Raw genomic sequence first — 6,124 nt, forward strand, 5'->3', positions numbered from 1 at the left:
ATAAAAATCCTAGAAGAAAACCTAGGCAAAACCATTCAGGACCTAGGCATAGGCAAGGACTTCATGACTAAAACACCAAAAGCATTGGCAACAAAAGCCAAAATAGACAAATGGGATCTAATTAAACTCCAGAGCTTCTGCACAGCAAAAGAAACGATCATTAGAGTGAACCGGCAACCAACAGAATGGGAAAAAAATTTTTGCAATCTACTCATCTGACAAAGGACTTATATCCAAAATCTACAAAGAACTAAAACAGATTTACAAGAAAAAAACAAATAAACCCATTCAAAAGTGGGCAAAGGATATGAACAGACACTTTTCAAAAGAAGACATACATGAGGCCAACAAACATATGAAAAAATGCTCTTCATTACTGGTCATTAGAGAAATGCAAATCAAAACTACATTGAGATACCATCTCACGCCAGTTAGAATGGCGATCATTAAAAAATCTGTAGACAATAGATGCTGGAGAGGTTGTGGAGAAATAGGAACACTTTTACACTGTTGGTGGGAGTGTAAATTAGTTAAACCATTGTGGAATACAATGTGGCATTTCCTCAAGGACCTAGAAATAGAAAATTCCATTTGACCCAGCAATCCCATTACAGGGTGTATATCCAAAGGATTATAAACTGTTCTATTATAAGGACACATGCATATGTATGTTCATTGCAGCACTGTTTACAATAGCAAAGAGTTGGAACCAACCCAAATGCCCATCGATGGTAGACTGGATGGGGAAAATGTGGCACATATACACCATGGAATACTATGCAGCCATAAAAAACGATGAGTTCGTGTTCTTTGTAGGGACATGGATGAACCTGGAAACTATCATTCTCAGCAAACTGACACAGGAACAGAGAATCAAACACCGCATGTTCTCACTCATAAGCGGGTGTTAAACAATGAGAACATATGGACACAGGGAGGGAAGCATCACACTCTGAGGTCTGTTGGTGGCAACTAGGGGAGGGACAGCGGGGGGTAGGGAGTTGGGGAGGGATAACATGGGGAGAAATGCCAGATATAGGTGATGGGGATGGAGGCAGCAAACCACATTGCCATGTATGTACCTATGCAACAATCCTGCATGCTCTTTACATGTACCCCAGAACCTAAAATGCAATAAAATCTATATCTATATCTATATCTATATCTATATCTATATCTATATAGAGAGAGCATAAAATAAATGCCATAAAGATGAACAATGAAACCAGTAGAAATCAATAGAAAATCAATGGAAGAAAATTATAACAAAAAAAATGCAGATTATTCCAAAAGCAATAACTCAGTAAGAGGAATAGATAAATTTGCAAAGGAGGTATGAATAGCCTTCTGGAGTCTTTGGTAATCCAATTACTAAAAAGGAATAGCTGGGTGCAGTGGCTCAGGCCTCTAAGCTCAGTACTTTGGGAGGCCAAGGTGAGAGGATTGCTTGAGCCCAGGAGTTCGAGATCAGCCTGTGCAACACAGCAAGGATGCCACAACTCTATTTTATTTTATTTTTAAATTAAAAAAATTTTTTTCTACCCCATAAGATATAGCAGAAAGACCTCATCTCAAAAAAAAAAAAAAAAAAAAAAAAATTAACCAGGCATGGTGGCATGCACTTGCAGTCCCAGCTACTCTGGAGGCTGGGCCAGAAGGATCACTTGAGCCCAGGAGTTGAGGTTACAGTAAGCTATGCTGGTGCCACTGCATTCCAGCCTGAGTGATAAAGTGAGACCCTGTCTAAAAATAATAATAGGCCATGCAGTAGCTCAAACCTGTAATCCCACACCAGCGAGGCGGGCAAATCACCCCAGGGCAGTAGTTCAAGACCAGCCTGACCATCATGGAGAAACCCCATCTTCACTAAAAATATAAAATTAGTCAGACATGGTGGCACATGCCTGTAATCCCAGCTACTTGGGAGGCTGAGGCAGGAGAATCACTTGAACTTGGGAGGCAGAGGTTGGGGTGACTCGAAATGGTTCCATTGCATTTCAGCCTGGGTAACAAGAGTGAAACTTCATCTCAAAATAATAATAGTAGTAATAAATAATTAATAAAAAAGAGTAGACCATGGACACAATGGAAAAAGATTTAAATTTTTGCTGAGTTGACATATATTACTGAACTAAGCATAAAACTTACAATGTACCACTATGAAAGGGCATTGATGACAAACCGGAAAACGAGAATCAATTAAAGATTTACGATTAATTGTTGCACAAGGAAATTGAAAATGTCCTGAAAGAAACTTGATGGAGGTTTTCACAACTTTGGCAACAATCTTAAAATTGAAACATGACCAAAAGCCAGCTGTGATGCTAGAAGAAACTTTACTAAATTTCCCAATAAACCATGCCAGAAGGAAGAGAGAATCCTCTCTCACTCCTCTTTGTAGAAACACAAAATTACAAAAAAAAGAAATTTAAAAGTTGTCATATTGGAGAGGCAACCAAAGAAAATGTAGCCAACATGTAGGATCTTATAGCGGTATCTCAGATGGGCAATTAATAAAAATGTTATGTATTTTTCTGGATTCTGCGACTTTTGAGCTATTTGTCAGCTGCTAAAATATTACCTGTTGTGATTTATTTTCTCATTACAAATAAACCTTCATGTTTAGACCTGCATTTGTTAGCTACCAGTACAGTACTGCTGTGTAACATATGGCCCCCAAACTCAGTGGCTTAGAAGTATTTATTGGCATAGATCTGCAGATCAGCTGGGATGCAGTGCTATAGCTTTAGGCCACAGCAGCCGGGAGCTAGGTTATCTAAGCTGAGTCAGCTGGACGACTTTGCTCCCTGCATCCCCCATCTTCCTCCTAGGACCAGTGTGCTAACCAGTGAATGCCCAAGGTAGAAGGGAGCAAGACCCAGACTCAGAAGTAACATGCTGTCACTTCCACTCAATCCCATTGGCCAAAGCAACTTCCATGGCCAAGGCCAGAGGCAAGATTAGAAATATACGCTGACCCTTTAGTGGCCCAAACTGCCAAGTCATGGCAAAGATGTAGACCCCAGAAGGAGTGAAGTATTGGGTCCAATAATGCAATCTCCTGTAGTACCTAATTTTGTACTTGGAATTTTGCAATCTTTTTCATAAAGAGCCCCCCTCACCCCCTCTCCCCACCCCCCACACAAAATTATATAAACCTCTGGCTTTCACAAAACCTGGATCTGTCCCTGCTGGCTACACTCTTTAGGGTGCCTGCTTTAACAACAAACACTGCAAATAAGAGCTTCATGAGTATTTTTTTCTGTGTTCGCAAGTTTATTATGAAAAACTCTGCAGTGCTCTTGTGTAATTAAACATTGATTTACAGGAAAGGGCAAAAACAGCTCTGTTCAAAACCCATCCACAAGGTTCTGACAATAACGAGAACCGGCATGGGGCTGAGACTTGAGAAGGGAATAAAGTGAGTGCAGGCAAATCTTACAATTAAATTAAACGGTATCCCTGAAAATAAACAGAACAATTTCAAAACTCGTAAGTAGAGAGGAGGGCTTGGCATGTATGTTTTTAAATGTTCATTAAGCTCCAGTGATTGTTTTCTGCTACCCTTATGTACAGTCATGCTGAGTAAAGCTACAGCTAGATGGAGGTTAAACTGTATTCACAGGTTTTAACGTTTATATCTTATTATCTGCAGTCTCTCAAAGAAAGCAAAAGCAACTGCAAATACCATGTTGCTCCAGTATGCAATGAACTGGTTCATTCTAAAGTGATCACAGCTTGGTGACAAAAAGCTTTGTATTTTTATACGGCACATCTTTTGGTCCATGTGAAAACAAATTTTTTGAATGTTAACTATTTTCTGACACTTTAGAGTTACTGCTGCTCTTCCCATTTCCATTAGGTCAATATACAGTTCATCGCAATCCTGTTTAAGTTTAATTTTTTTTTCCTTTCCTTTTTTTTTTTTTTTTTTTTCGGAAATGAAGGTTTGCTCTTGTCTCCCAGGCTGGAGTGCAATGACACGATTGTCTCACTGCAACCTCTGCCTCCTCAGTTCAAGCAATTCTCCTGCCTTAGCCTCCCCAGTAGCTAGGATTACAGGCATGTATCACTATGCCTGGCTAATTTTTGTATTTTTAGTAGAGATGGGGTTTCATCATGTTGGCCAGGCTGGTCTCATACTCCTGACCTCAGGTGATTTGCCTGCCTCAGCCTCCCAAAGTGCTGGGATTACAGGTATGAGCCACTGCACCCGGCTTAACATTTCATTACAGGAAGTAATCTGGGGTACAGTGAGTAACATGTGGCTTGCCTCTGGGAGGTACTGGGTCAAACTGCAAAAAAGTGTTTCAGAGTTTCATGAAGTTCCACGATTTCAGTGTGTTTATCACAATGATAACAATAGTTTGGAGTACTGAAGATGGCAGCAACGACATTCCAGTCATGACACCAATTATATCCCATCATCACCAGCTGGTGAGCTCCAGACACTAACCTGAGACCATTGGCTTGATTAAATGTCTCAGAAATATCTTGTCTAAAGGTGTAACCAGCTCCTCAAAGAGATACACCCCAACCACCACAGTCATCTGAATCTGAGTATAGCAAGTCACCCATTGGACCCTCACGGGGACTTTTCTGTAGGTGATTTGGTGTTCTGATGTGATGCAGTGTATCTACAGATGGCAACAGGCCACCATGTAGACAGAAGAGCTGCCCATCCATCAAGGCAGTGAGAGGAAGATGGTCCAAAAGATCTGTAAAGGCCGGCACCATGGCTCACACCTGTAATACCAGCACTTTGGGAGACCAAGGCAGGTGCATCACTTGAGCCCAGGATTTTGAGGCCAGCCTAAGCACATGGTGAAACATTCTTCTCTACAAAAAATTAGCTAGGCATGGTGGTACGCGTCTGTAGTCCCAGCTACCTGGGAGGCTGAAGTAGAAGGATCACTTGGGCCAGGGAGGTTGAAGCTGCAATGAGCCATGTTTGTGCCACTGCACTCCAATCTGGGTAGCCCTGTCTTTGGAAAATAATAAAAAAAAAGATCTGTAAAATATTTCTAAACATTTGCATTTCCATATTTTCTTAAACACTCATCATAGGAACCATAAACTTATGTGATCTGCCTGCTCTCATGATTCCTTGGAAGAATGGTGATGCATTCATGATAAGAAACCTTAACAGCTGGGAGCAGCATATCTATTTCAATTGCATAATATCCTCTGTCAATATAATCTCCTGTAAACAAGTAATTTGTACCTGACAATTTTCTGTTAATTTTTTTCAATCGGGGTCTTGCTATATTGCCCAGGCTGGTCTCAGACTCTGGGGCTCAAGCAGTCCACTTGCCTCTGAAAGTGCTAGGATTATAGGTATAAACCACCATGTCTGGCCTGTATCTGGTAATTTTCTTTTCTTTTTGTTGAGACAGAGTCTCATTCTATCGCCCAGGGCAGAGCAGTGGCACACTGCTGGCTAGTGCACCTCCACATCCCGGCTTCAAGTGATTCTCATGCCTCAGCCTCCTGAATAGCTCGGATTACAGGCACCCGCCACCATGCCCAGCTATTTTTTGTATTTTTAGTAGAGACAGGGTTTCAGCATTTTGGCCAACCTTGTCTCGAACTCCTGACTTCAAATGATCTGCCCGCCTCAGCTTTCCAAAGTGCTAGGATTATAGGCGTAAGCCATTGCGCCTGGCCACCTGGTAATTTTCTAAACAGTTCTATAAGATCATGAAATTGCCCATGCTTATCTCCAGAGACAGTGACTGGTCACCAAACACATTAGATTATTTTGTAAGGATTTCTTTAGCCTCCTTGCAGAGGCTCTTGACGTGGGACTTGGAAAGCTGCTTTCACTGGTTCAGCTGTTTAATCCACTGGTCCAGCTCCTTGGAGAATACCTCATCCATGATGCCACCTCCCCGAGCTGCCTACTGCACACCGGCCACATGCATAGGCCACTGCCGGTTCCCACAGTACTTCTGTGGCCACTGGCAGTTGCTGGTGCTGGTGCTGGCCCACAGACTCTCCACAGTGTTGTGCCAACAATGGCTGTGTCTCTTCCTCTGCTCACTCTGGCTCTGGAACTTGGTTCTCTATCATGAGTATTTCGAAATACTTGATACAACAAAGATCAATACTTGATACAACAAAG

General features: G+C 41.7%; 1 pseudogene; it reads right to left on the bottom strand.

Annotated features, from left to right (window-relative positions):
- Nucleotides 1-4,229: 4,229 nt before the first annotated feature.
- Nucleotides 4,230-5,879, bottom strand: LOC101032123 (serine/threonine-protein phosphatase 2A catalytic subunit alpha isoform-like; annotated as a pseudogene).
- Between the last annotated feature and the right edge of the window lie 245 nt (nt 5,880-6,124).

Source organism: Saimiri boliviensis, chromosome 11 (assembly GCF_048565385.1).
Source record: "Saimiri boliviensis isolate mSaiBol1 chromosome 11, mSaiBol1.pri, whole genome shotgun sequence".
NCBI classification, from domain to species: domain Eukaryota; kingdom Metazoa; phylum Chordata; class Mammalia; order Primates; family Cebidae; genus Saimiri; species Saimiri boliviensis.